Source organism: Triturus cristatus, chromosome 10 (assembly GCF_964204655.1).
Source record: "Triturus cristatus chromosome 10, aTriCri1.1, whole genome shotgun sequence".
In the NCBI taxonomy this organism is placed as follows: Eukaryota; Metazoa; Chordata; class Amphibia; order Caudata; family Salamandridae; genus Triturus; species Triturus cristatus.
The window spans coordinates 454,233,861-454,248,412 of record NC_140593.1 but is presented as its reverse complement, the minus strand read 5'-3'; positions in this window follow the sequence as shown (position 1 = coordinate 454,248,412).

Below are 14,552 nucleotides of genomic sequence, written 5' to 3'. Positions count from 1 at the left end.
CCTTTCTTTCCCTAAAACTGAGGGTAAATCTGCAATGAATAGGGAAAAAAATAGAGGAGCCAATACACACCCCTGTCTCAGCCCATTTCCAATTTGTATTTTCTGAGAAAGACTCCCCTCTATATCTAGAATTATCTGCACCCAGTTAAAAGTGTGAAGTTCTTGCTTCAAACTTAGTAAGTCTTTTGGAATGTCATAACTAATCAGTGTCTCCCACAGCTTCCCCCGGTCCACCAAATCAAACGCTGCGGGATGTCCACGAAGTAGCAGTACAGACTTCCTCTCTGCTCAATGGACTTCTGCGCAATGGACCAGAGCGCAAAGCAGTGGTCGACTGTTGAATGTCCCTCCTTAAACCCCCCGCCTGTTCCGGGGGCACAATCTGGTATGCCTCTGTCCACTCCTTAAGCCTCTCCAAGATTATTTTGGTGAATACTTTTTCAACTATATCTAAAAGGTTAATTAATCTATAGTTCTTTGGGAATTTACGTCTCCTTTTTTTGTGGATGGGTCTTATAATTGCGCCTCTCCAGTTTTCTGGTATGATACCTGTATTAAGTATCCCAAGGAACATTTTTGAAAAGAAGTCTGCCCACCACTCTGGTCTATTTTTTATGATCACTGCCGGGAGGTTATCTGGGCCAGCTGTTCTAGTCAGTGTTAAATTAGATATAGTTTTTTAACCTTGCTGGCGGTGAACTGATCCTTGACTTCCTTTCTCACTCCTGGCCATCATTTTGAGATTGAACCCTCATTTTCTTTCCAATTTCCATAAATCTCCCCCAGGTAGGTAACCCAGTCATCTTCTGGTACCACACAGTTCAAGGAACCTAAAGATTTACCTGAGCTTTCTTGGACCAATTTCCAGAAGCCTTTCAAATCTTTAGATTCTATCGCAGTTAGCAATTTGACCCAGCAGCTCTCTTTGTGGGATCTTTTTTTATTCCTTACTATCATTTTATATGTTCTCCTTTGTTTTTGGAGGCTGTAAAGCAATTCTAGATTGTACTTTACCCTAACTCTTCTTTCTCGTTGTCTGATACTTGCATTAGCTTTGCGACATTCTTCGTCAAACCATTTCCTCTCTATACTTTGTGGTTGGTTTTTTCTCCCACATCCTGGTTTTCTACATTTAATTTTTACCCTTATGCATTCCACTAGTTGCCTAATAGTATTTTCAAATCAGACAATGTCATAAGAATTCAGAACATTTTCTAACCAAAGAGTCTGCTGTGCGGCTGCTAGTTTTCATATAAAATCCTCTGATATGAGAGTAGTGAGACGCCTTGGGTAATCAACATGGACCTGTAGCACAGTGTCTCTGTTTTTTCTTTGTACCATACACTTCTGTCTTCAGGGGGTAATGATCACTTCCTTCCACATTTACCACCTCAAAGTGCTTAATTAGATCAAAGTTCCAAGCATGTACAAACACATAGTCTATTGGGCAGAGTTGCTGGCCTGACTTAAAGGTGCGCTTTGCTGGTCTATCCGTGTCCAATCCCCTATTCACACAGACCAAACCCAAAGCGCCAAGCGTTTGACCTAGAGACACATCATATAATGACATAACCCCCCTTGGAAATATGGCTTCCCTAATTTTATGTGAAATTAACAATTCCTTGCACCATTGGTCGGTCCTACATGGGTTTAGCTTGTGGTTGAGATGGCCCAACACAAACAGTACATCTTTTTGATAATTATCAGATAAAATTAACAAATCCTCATTTAATTTTCCCATTTCAACCTTATAATCGTTCTCTTCCCCCCTCTGGATGTATACATTTACAATAACTATGCATTAAAATCGTGGGTCGGGATTCGATAACAGCACTCTGCATCCTATTGCCCATCTGCATTTTACATCTAAAAGTACCACCTTCCTGGCATCTTAGATGAAACCAGCATCAGTTGCCTTCCTGAGGGTCTTCCAAAACGATTCTTTCTTGCAACTTTCGTCTGATGGGCAAACCCCTCAATTACTAGGGTTTTGTCGCACAGCCACATCTCCTGCAAACAAACAATCTCATTGCTGTCAATGGCCTTTTTGAAGTTATCCTGATTCGCTATTCTATTTTAACCATTTATATTCTAGGATAGTATGGCTAGGCTGTGCGACGACCCAGGCTCCTAATCTATCTCACTTAGGCACTCGTCTCGCTCATATGCTGGGGATACTAGGGCTCTATATCTGTTTCCAGGTAGGGAATCCTTCTTCGTCTCTCTCACTTTCCCTACATCTTATGGTGATTTCAAGATCATCCTTTTTTTCCCAGCAAGCATCGATCAATCTAACCTGCCTTTGGCCCAGCCCTGCATGGTTTATAAGGAATGGTCTCTCATATTTATTATGAACTTGCAATTCTATCCTTTTTACTAGTCTGATCCCTTTCTCATAAAGCTCATGTTCCGCTTTTATTATTGCAGTCTTAACTAGTTCAGAGTAAAGTAGAACCTTGGTTACATCATGATAGGAAAGTGGAGTAATATGCAGTAAGGCTCATTAAGCTTCACTATGCACTACTCTCACAATACCCCAAAAGAGGTCCTTCGGATTCAAATGAATAAATTCCTAGCTCAGGCCTGGTAGTGTGGAACAGAGCTGTCAGATTTTACTAGAGGAATGTGTTAAGTATTTCAGAGTATCAACAATGACAATAAGTCGTTGACATGACTTGAAAGAAATCCAACATCACTATTTTTTTAAAAAAGCAAATTTGATATAAATTTAGACACCAAAATGAGACCAATCAAATGAGTATAACCAGAGTAATGGATCAGTGCAATTCAATAATGCAGAACTTTAACATTGCGGTCAATTTTAAAAAGCACTAGTGACAATCTGTCACTTACAGGCCGAGTTGCATGGAACACACTGAAGGATAAGGTGATGTGGGTCCCAGGATCAGGCCACGGCAGTCAGTTGAATTTTACCTGGCTGTCCTTGCTGCTGAAGTTGGACCCACAGGGGAACTGGTTTTACACCTTAAACGGTGCTGATGAAGAAACAGATGGAAAAAGGTCGACAACTGGGCCTCTGGTTGGCTGAAAGTGCTGCAGAGTTCACCTGAGTTGCAGCATCAAGTGAAGGTAGTGGTAGCCGGACTGCCACCAACAAGTCTTGGCATTGGTAAGGTCAGAGTGAAATGTTGACTTCTGAAGCTCCGGAGGAAAACAGTAGCCACTTGAAACGTGCTGGAGGTCAGGAATACATTTCCCACAATGCACTCAGCCATCTACTTTCGAGTGATCCCTTGGCTGCCCATTGATTATTTGGTTCCGGGTGGTACTTTTACCTGCGGGCTGCAGGGAACTAGTGCCACTAGTCCAAGGGAGTCTAGAGTTACCTTTGGCTCTCAAAGGAGTCCCTCTGGATGGGGGAACTAGTCTTTGGTCCGGAACAAATCCCAGTCATGCAATTCCAGGATGGTTGCCACAGGTGCAGTGGTACACGCCTTTGTTTTGTGCAGACATGGGTCTCTTGTTTATCCTTTGTTGCAAGTCATATCAGAACTGAGGTTCTGGTGTGAGGGGTGCCCCTTAAACCTTTTCTGTTCAGATCTTGGAGTCACAGACTCTGGTCTATTCTTTGTCCTCTGTTGCAAGTCAAATCAGAAGTGAGGTTCTGGTGCCAGGGGTGCCCCTTAAATCCTAGATTTAGGGGTGCTAGGGGTGCGGGTACAAGTAGCCAATGGGCTACTTGCCTCAGCGGCAAATCTGACCACATTAAGGGGTTTGTGCTAACTTTGCTATACAGAACCCTCTAGTCTGCCACTTTTAAAAATGGTAGAAACATTCCTTGGGTGTTCAGACCAGGTAGGCCACTCTAGGGGTGTGTATAGCCTTCTGGAGGTATACACATCCTGACTACGTACTTTTCCTGCCTGCCCAGGAGCAGATGTGCCTGGGGGAAGGGGAATGGCTGTGTCCTCTGTTAGGAGGTTGTCTGGTGGCATATAAGAGGCGGTGTAAGCTCAGCATCTTGATGTGCCACTTCACTAGCCATCCTATCAGGAAGGGAGGTGCCACCTCCTTCCCAGCCAGAACTTTGTTTCTAACTCCTGGGAGCGTTCACACCTCTTGGCAGGGGGTTATATTCCTGTCCTGGCGACAGCAGCTGCAGACTGTGAGCCAGGACACAGGAAAGTCTGGGGCCACCAGATGCGCAACCTCTAAGGTAGCCACCTGGGTGCATGTCAAATCGAACAGGACATAGGAGCCTTTTCAGGGGTGATGAGACAATTTGTTTGATACCGAAAATGACTATTTTCAGTAGGACCATAATGGAGCTAGCAACCTAGGGTGCCCGGGTGCCAGCCCATGTTCTCCTGTTGCCTCCTAAACATTTATAGTAGCCCTTTATAGAAAGAGGCTACTATAGGGACATATAAGCTTGCACTTATATGTTCTCACCTTTAATATAATGCACCCTGCCTCCTGAACTCAGGAGGCCTACCTTAAGAGTGACTTGCATATATTAAAAATAGTGCTTTGACCTTGCCACATATTGTAACGGAAAAGTCGGGTTTGAGCAGTTTGGAGCAGTCTGCAATGTCATCTGTTTACTTGTGTTACTGAGGTTAGCACAAACAGTGCTTTAGGCCCTGGGGACCCTGTCAACTCCCATGCCATGGGTACCACTAGTATCATTTACCAGGGACTTATAAAGCGATTAAAGTACTTGTCAATTGGGATTACCAATTCACATGTATCAGATTTAGGGAGAGAGCATTGGCACTGGGGCCTCGTTAGCAGGCTCCAGTGCAATTTCGGAGTCATAACCATCAGCATTGGGGCAAAAAGTATGGGGCGAACATATAAAAAGGTAACTTTCCTACAATCACGTATTCTGGCATACACTCACAACACATCATGCATCTCAGTCCAAAACAATACATGCTTTTTACCACAAAGCTGCTGTTGTGAGAAATACGGTTTTGTAAAAATATCTCTATTGTGTCCAGATGCTCTGGGTTATTCTGCCTAAGTATGAGATGAGGGTAGAGGCCATGATCCGTGACCATGATGCTTCTGCACATGGCCTTTTGCCATGTATAATTGGTTCTGAAGGCACTGTGGTTCAGCACATGCTATCGCTGGATGTCACTACCTTTGCCCAAAGACACTGTGCACCATGGGTTCTGAGGGCAAATGTATTAGGGGCAGGCCATGGCAGGGAACATACCATGTGACCATAGTCTGCTGCTCCTCATGTCAAAAGTGTGTGCCCTGGCTCAAAACAACACCATGTGCCCTGAGTCCACTTCATATGGTCAAATTACTGCAAGGTTGGTTCTAGTGGCACAGAGGCCAAATTTAAGGCATGACAGGAAGACAAATCATATACCTAGAGCTTGCTCTCTTGGTCCAAAGGCCCTGGGCAGTGCGTTCTGAGGGCAGTGGATTTAGGTGGAGGGTTTGAAATAGTTTCTGAGGCCACAGTGTCTGGATTCAAGATATGGCCAAAGGCCCCAATATATGCCTAGAACCTGCTACCCACGGGTAAACTTTGTGCACAACGGGTTCTGGGGTTGTGGGTCATAGATGCCACACCAGGCATCTCCTCCACCCAGACCTCACTGCATACATGAAAATGTCATGCATAGGGATTTCTGGTACCTCAAGCCAGTCTGTGCACCAAGAGGAGGCTATGATACTCAGGTCAGAAGCACATAGTACATTGGGTGTGCCTATTCACCATTTCGAGTAGGAGTCTTAAGCAGAGGCCTTGGTCATAGGTCAGGTCCTACACCCATAGCAAAATGGCTATCATTGAAATGCAGCCTGCCTCAGCAACCTTTCACACTCAGTGTGTAGTCATGAGCAGTGTAATACTATAGTTTCATTACTAACCATAACTGGCAAATTCCATTGTTTTATCGTTCTTTACAATAACCAAAATCACTCTGGAATTGCTTTAAGTATTTATGAGAATATAAATGTTTTGTTTAGCAAATTATATTCCTGAGTTAATTAGCAATCTTAGTTTTCATTTAGCAAATATGTCACAGGTCTCTGGAAAATATACGTTTCACATCACATTGACAGCCCCCGATTCACTCCTGGAAGCTTTTCCATTACCAGGGCCACTATGAGTTTGCAGTAATAGAAGACCAAATACATGGAGAAGGGTTACCTAAGTCATGTAACAATAAAAGGCAAAATGTGCTGCATTATGTGACACATTCTCTAGCAGTATTATTTTGACCCACTTTAGTTGGAAACAGCCATTTTCTGCTGAAATTTGCAGATTATGTGGAAAGTGTGGAACAGTCATAATTATGTGATAATAATCCTGCATAATTTCACTAACTTTCACCATTGTCCATTATGATTCCAATCCATACTCATTTTGATTTGCATCTTTAGCCACATCTTGAAGGGGGCAGCTTCAACAGCTTCTTTCTTCTTCAGATGGAATGTGTTCTAACAACACAAAGGATGTTCTAAAACATTGCATTCTAAACTACATAATTAAGAATTGCTCCCTTACTTGTACTGCAGACAGCAAAACAATATAGTCCAGTATTTTAATAAACATTTGTCAGATTAAATAAAACCCTTTTCAAGCTCCTTGCATTAAAATAAGCATGCAATATATAGGATAAATTAATGTTAAAATGTGTAATATAGTCCTAAATTGTCCACTCATTGGCAATATTGAACCATATTATAGTTACACGTTTTGTATTCTCTCTCGTCTGCACCATATTACATTTACTAGTTCTGTATTCTCTGTCGCCAGCCAGACAGACAGATAGATAGATAAGTAGATAGATAGACAGAGATAGATAGATAGATAGATAGATAGATAGATAGATAGATAGATAGATAGATAGATAGATAGATAGATAGATAGATAGATAGATAGATAGATAGATAGATAGATAGATAGATAGATAGATAGATAGATAGATAGATAGATAGATGGATGGATTGGTGGGTGGATGAGTGGATGGATGGATGGATGGATGGATGGATGGATCTATCTCCTCTGGAGAGAGGAGTTGGCCTGACGGCGAGGGCCGTCGACCTCTAATCCGGGGGTCTGGGTTCGAGTCTTGGCAAAGAAGCGCAACATCCTGTGATCCTGGGCAAATCACTTAATCTCCCCGTGCCTAACTAAAATGAATGCGTCCAAAGCCTGGAATGCCCTACCACTCCACCTCAGACAGACAACATCACTCCTCATCTTCACGAGAAACCTCAAAACTTGGCTCTGCGACAGACCCCCTCCTTGATGGACTGGAACCTGCACCTCCCCTCCTCCCCAGCGCCTTGAGACCCTTGCGGGTGAGTAGTGGAGCTTACCAAACACATGATTGATTGATTGATTGATCCTCATGTAACGCAACTGGTGCTATGTAAAGCGCTCTGATACCCGATACCTTTGGGTCAAGTGTGTGCTCTATAAAACTCTGCAAAAAAAAATAAAAAATAAAAAAGTAGATTTGTCTTACTCAGGTCATATCTACCTATTTCATGATAAACAACACCGCTCAAATAATAGAAGATACCCTAGGCAAGAGGAAATCTGTTTGCAACGATTTCCATCTGTTCCCTGCACCATGCGATCGCTGTTTCAAAAGAAATCAATGCAAAAGCTCACAGAAGCACAATGAGCCGATCGGTTGGCACGCAGCTCCTACTGAGAGGAACTTGATATAGTTTTTAATTATCTCACTTACCTAGTTCCTTTGAACTTACTGCTCTATTCACAGTGCTCTTTCTTCATCAAAGGGCCTGTTAATTGGCAGGCGGGTTCCCTGAAAAGCTCCCGGTTTCGAGTTTAAATATTGTCTAACAGCCCCGGGTTAGAAACGTGTTTCCATTGAACAAAAATATTCATAAACAACTGGTGACGTGACAAGTGGAGACATGGCACACTGTGCTCAGTCATGTAAGAATGCGTCCTGAGACTAAACATAGCAGGCAGGTGTGGTTGAATATTCAGGACAGGCGTGTGTGACGCTTCCACAAGAGCGCCCTGGATTTCTGCGGTCTAAAGATGAGACAAGGTTCTAAGGTACAGGGAAGCGATCAAACAAGCAAAACCACGGGTCTTTTGCTGTTACTTAAAGCCTGCCTGGTTCCATTTGGAGCTCTTCTCCTGAGGAAAACACAACAAATCTTAGCGGCCAATCAAATTACTGTATGCTTTGCTGCTGATAGTCAAAGACATTTGTATTTTACAATACACGTGCAAACATGGATTTTTCATGGGAAAACAAGAAACTAGCCAACAGTGAAATGCTTTCTTTTACATTATATAAGAATAGCGACTTGAAGTGCTGGGTTTTGTTCAACCCACTGGCCTCGTGTTCTGTTTAGGCCTCATCCCTTTTAATACCAATGGGTGGGTAACTGCAGCTATTAGCTCCTACAGAAATGTGAAATAAATAGGAACACCCCAAATCAGTGGTGTTTCATTACGAGAACAGCCACAAATCTGTGTGAAACACCAGGGTAAAATGAGGAATTACAAGTAGAATCGAAACAGCATTTACTGACTTTCCAAGTTCAGACACAGGGACCATTTTAGCCTCTCTCGAGCAAGTAGAATGTTGTCAGTGGACCATTCCATATCCATTCCATATGCATCTTGCAAATGTTTCGAATAAAGGAGTCTAAGGCCCTAGGGAACTCGCAGCACCAGTCTAGTGCTCATTATCATGCTGCAAAGAAACTGATGCTAGGCTTAGAAAAATCCTAGAAAAGGAGACAAACATGAAGGCCTCAGTACAAATCACAATCTACAAACACTGCCTAGAAAAGATCAATTTTGAGTGTTTTGCAGTTTTGTTAAGCATGGCTACCACTCCAGAAGAGTCTCCTGGCGCTTACAAAGTAGTGAACAGGTTCTGCACCAGCAAAGGTCAGGCATTTAATAATTAGAGGGTAGATCTGGGTATTCCTAAATCGAGTTCCAAACAGCAACACCTTGTATCCTAAATGCTCTGCTGCCACATTTCTTGCAATTGATGCTGGGTACTTTGAAAGTGGCTTTGTTTGAGGATCTGAGGTTCTCGACAGGAGCATATTTTCTAGCTTGGTTTTGAGGTAATTTGAGGGTTATGCCAGGGTAGAATGTGAACCAGGTAACGAGTGTAGCTGATGAAGATGACTGAAGACAAATTCAAACTTTCTGAGAATGAAAATTGATCTTCTTAAGGCATTTTGGGACTTTTTTGCAGACCATCAAAATATTTAGATAGGAGAACAGCATACGCATCATTGAGATAATCTAGGCACGAGTGCACAAATTAATTAATCATCAGAGTTTTGTTAAAGAAGCAGAGAGACTGGGAGGAAGCATTGTAATACTCTTAGTTAACACAGGTTTGAGTAAAATTATTGATGTGACTCTAGATACACAGCTCAAAGACAAGAATAAAGCCCACATTATGGTTTGAAAAGACTAGGGGATATATTTGCAATGTATTGACGCAGCGCTGCGCTAAAAGCAATCTGATGCGCCAAGGTGCGTCATTTCCAAAATGCAGGGATACACCTTATTTTGAAGACTACAGCACACCCCTGTGTTTTCCTTTGCTCTGGTGCTCAAAAGAGCTGCCTAGCGCCAACACAGACAAGGGTGCCAGCGTGGTGCGGATGCTTTCCTGCAACCCAGGCACCCTTGCACAACAATCCAAACAGAAATTTTATTCAGGATGCACAACAATCCCAGACTGAGATTGTATGCCTTATCGTCCAAGTTAACAATAATTTGGGCATCTGCAGTGTATAAATACACCATTGCATGAAATTTGCTTAGGAGTTTAGAAAGAGGCTGAAAATACTCATCAAAAATCAGGGGGACAAGTAAGAGTCCAATAGGACACCCCAAAGCAGTGACAGGAGAAAAGATGATAAGGAGCCTATTTGAATTTGTTGGATTCTGTTTGTTAAAAGGGATTCTAGCCAAGTCAGCATTTTTATACTTTGCTTGCAAAGTTTAGGCAAGATTTGGTGGTCGATAGTACTGAATGCAGTGAATAGGTTCTGAAGTATTACTACTCCTGAACCACCATTATCCACCAGCATTCTAAGATATTAAATTACTAAGATAATGACTGATTCGGTACCCTAGCCTGGACAGAACCATACAGAGTAGGTTGAGGAAGATTATACCATTCCATGTGTTCTTATATCGGCTGGATGACTGTGTTCTCTAGTAATTTAGTCATGTAGTGTAGTAAAGAAATAGGCCTAAAATTGCCAAGATTATCAAGGATTAAATTGTCTTTTTTTAAATATATTGGTCTCAGTGTAACTTTATGTAAAGTATCAGGGGTCCTTGCCTTCCATTAGAGAATCAATGATTTTTCTGATAGTAAGGGTGGGCAAATGTCTAGAAGACAATCAAACATATTACTTAATGAGGTTAAGAAAGTCACAGTAGCATAATTATCAATGTAATTCATGGCCAGGGTCTGCCTGATGCCTTCTCTAATAGTACTGATTTTGCAATGGAAATCAATAGGTAAGTGATTCACTATATTTTGCATAGGAAGAAGGTCAGAGCTATTTGTTATAGGATTAAAAAGAGGGTGAAAGCCTTTAAATAATTCTTGAGAGTTGTTTTAAACAGAAAGGGTTTTATGAGACTAAAAAATCCTTCTAGCTTTCCTAACCAGCTGGTTGTAGAGAAGCATTTGTCTCAGGAAGAACATTTTGTCTTGGGGTTATAGTTTTTGTACCAAGCTTTTTCCAGGCGTTTTAAGGCTGGTTTCTCTTTTTTTAGTTTATCCATAAACCAAGGATCAGATGAAAGTGTAGGTTTTATGATTTGTGTTTCAATCAGCACAATATGATGTGTTTTTTTGGCAAGGGTGTTGGTAAAATTATCTTGCATGTTATTTACATCTTAGTTAGTCATGGGTTCTGATTCTTCATTGGCAGTAAATGTTAGAGAGGATACCGAAGAACTTACTTCGTTCTCGTGTGTTTCAACTGAGTAACTTTCTGAAGACGTGAAGAAGTTAAGTACTTGGATCTGATGTTGAATTTTATTAAATAAAGATCTTAACTTAGCAAATCTTTAGAAGAAAGGAATATAACCCTACTGGAAGAGGTCAAGACAAATTCAATTGAATGGTGCTCTCTATGGATCATTCCAGTCACTATCTGGGTGAGGCCCAGTGTATTCAAAACTGCTTATGGTAAGCGTCATGAAAGCCGTGCCAACTTGGGAAGTCCCTCCAGTACAAGAACCTAGTTTCACAGAGAAGTTGTTAATTGTAGCATTGTTTCTCTTTCTCTCTCATTTCCTCTTATCTCTGGATTTCTGTGTTCACGGTAGTGTTTCCCCTTTACTACTACTTAAGGCAAAATGAAAAATGTCCAGATGTGTCATTGAGAATCTAGTGCAAAAACGTGTCAGCATGTATACCCTTTGAGTGGGCATGTCACCCTAATTCCTGATGGCTAAAAACTGGGGCAATATCATGGCGGGATGAGGAGGTGGTCTCGATAAGCAGTGGTCCTGTTTGTAAGATATTTTTCTCTCTAAATATTATGCACTTAGCTTAGAAATGAGTGCAGCATCTGAAGACAGCACAGCTCAGAAAAGGAGAAGCAAGCACAGTTCACTGTTTCCGAGATGTGTTATCTGCAGCGCTTGCATTAATTCAGAAACTTTCAGAGTCGATTGGATGCACTTTAGACAAAAATAGGTAAACACCCATGCTTTGCAGCATCACACTTATTAATTAATCATGATACAGCTCAAGGTGTACAACCAGGGGCGGCTTCTCCATTAGGGTGGAGGAGCGTCACCCACTGCTTTCTTGCGAGAAGCAGAAACATAAAATGGTATTTTAAATACCATTTTATGTTTCAGCTTCTCGCGCTGCGAGAAAGCAGAATGGTATGCCTAGTTGGGGGCAGGCTGGTGGGCGGGTCGGGGAGGAGTGGCTTGCCCAATGCTGTGGGCCCTGCCTGTTTGGTCAGCCCTCTAGGACCGACCAAAACAGTCATGCGCACACTGCAAGGCGCCGTCCGCACGTATCACAACGCTGCCATTGCAGCGTTGTGATTGTCTTAGGGGAGGGGAGGGAGGATGCCTGCTTCCTGTTCCTGCCAGAGGCAGGAGAGCAGGAAAGCAGCATGAAAACGCAGGCACAGGACCAGGCCAGGAGCGGAGGTGGCGCGGGACCCGGTAAGGTATGTTTTTTATTTTATTTTTTAAACCCCCCCACCCGCGAGTCATGCGAGCCGCAACTGTCCACAGCTCCGATCTGTGCAGCACGCCTTACCGTGACGTGGTCCCAGGGCCATATCATTATGGCTTTACTGGCGTTGCACAGAGCTGAGCGCCTGTTTTATGCACCTGCAGTGAGGGAGGAAAATTATTTTAGCCCCATATTTCTCTAAATGAGTGCTTTATTTTCAGATAGAAATGCTCAGGAACAGAAAACAAGTTTTGACTCTTCTGTTTGTGAATTGTGTTGCCTGAAAATAAAGCACTAATTTTGAGCACTATCTGGTGAAGCAAATTCCCTTTACGCACTGCAGGTGCATATAACTGTCCCTTGGCTCTGCCCTGCACCAACAAAGCCCATCACGATAGGCCCCTTGTTTGTAACTATAAGCATAATTCACAAACCAGAACACATAACTAATAGCTCTAAATATAAACTACCGTTAAAGTAGACATCATTATAGTTGCATCTGTTTTAGCTGGGGACTATGGAGGCAAACTTCAGGTGTTAACCTGGGTGACGAAACACAACGGGGTTCCGCACTCGCGGCTGAGGCCATGCATTGGCAGTGGAAACCCTGCAATGGGTCACTGCAGTACGGTGGTTCAACCATGACTGCGAAGCCTCCGCCACGAGCGCGGAGGCCCTTTGTACATCGGGCCCAATATGCCTATCTGTCTCATCTGTCTAACTTTGCTAATTTGTTCTATCTCCTATGTTTGTTTGATGATTTGTTCATGGAACCCCGCTATGGGTCACTGCAGTACGGTGGTCCAGCCATGACCGTGAAGCCTCCGCCACGAGCGCGGAGGCCCTTTGTACATCGGGCCCAATATGCCTATCTGTCTCATCTGTCTAACTTTGCTAATTTGTTCTATCTCCTATGTTTGTTTGATGATTTGTTCATGGTACCCCGCTATGGGTCACTGCAGTACGGTGGTACCGCCATGACCGTGAAGCCTCCACCACGAGCGCGGAGGCCCTATGTACATCGGGCCCAATATGTCTATCTGTCTCATCTGTCTAACTTTGCTAATTTGTTCTATCCCCTATGTTTCATTGATGGTTTGTTTATGGTAGTGGTTTCTTCTGCAGCACTTGCACCGTCTGTCTTGTCCTTAGTTTTCCATGTACCCACACTACTCTCTCCTGCAGTGCGCAACTGTATTGCCAGACTATATGGACACTGTCAAATACCCTCTGGAAGGCGTATGTCTTGTTGTTCATCCATTTACGATGTACATGTTCCACTCTTTTTAATGAAATCTTACTCCTGGCGGTTCGGAGGGTTCATAGAGCATTCATAGAGCCAACATCCCAGCCTGTATTTAGTCCAGACATGTTCGTTACTATTTTTATTTTTAATTTATACGCGTTGACAATGAATAACAAATCAAGCAATGTGAAAAAGTATATGTGGTATCAACTCACTAATGAACAAGTGGCATATGTATTTGAAGCAGGAAATATATTCAGTGACAAAAATACGTTGAGGCAGGCCGGAAGCTAGAATCTTTCTGCAAGTTAAAAAGAAATCTTTTTCTTTATTTATATGCTCATAATAATATTAATAATGATAATAATAATAATAAACAATTTATAAAGCACATGGCTGCTTCCACTGAAGTGTGCCTGCACTAATACAAACTAGCCGCCAAAATGAAACAAGGCATAAAGTGAAAAAAAGCTACCTGAAAACCATGTTTTAAGTTCTTTCCGACACACAAGCTCTGTTTTAGCTTGTCAAAGATACAGCAGAAGAGAGTTCCACAGCTTTGAGGCAAGGAACTTAAAATAACTGCCTCCAGTTCGAACATTTCTAACAGTAGGAACCTCTGCCAACAAGGATACTGGCGACCTCAAACAACCTATAGGAAGGTAAGAAACTGATGGAGATAACTGGCACCAGCTTTATTAAAGGCCCTGTAACAATAACAAAGAGCCTCAAAAGACACACGCTTCTTAATCGGGGACAGTGCAATTCCTGCAAGGCTGAGTCCAACGAAACCCGTCTGGGAAGGTTCAGCAGTAATTGAGCCACAGAATTCTGCACTCAGAGTTTCACAAGATGGGCTTGAAAGACACCTAGATACAGGATGGTACAGTAAATCATCTGAGAGATGATAAGAGCCTCTATTTCTGTTTTCCTTGCGGCTTCAGGCAAGAGTCCAATGATCTTTTTAAGGGATTCTGCAGCATTTGCCTGCTAAAGTGGTAATGTAATCTGGTTGTCAAATGTCAGTATCACGCCAAATAGAATGCCCATATTCTTGACCTTGGGCTCTGGCCCTGGAGGGGAACTGAGTGATGGTGGCCACCAGTCGGGAGTCCAAAATAAACCCCGACCCC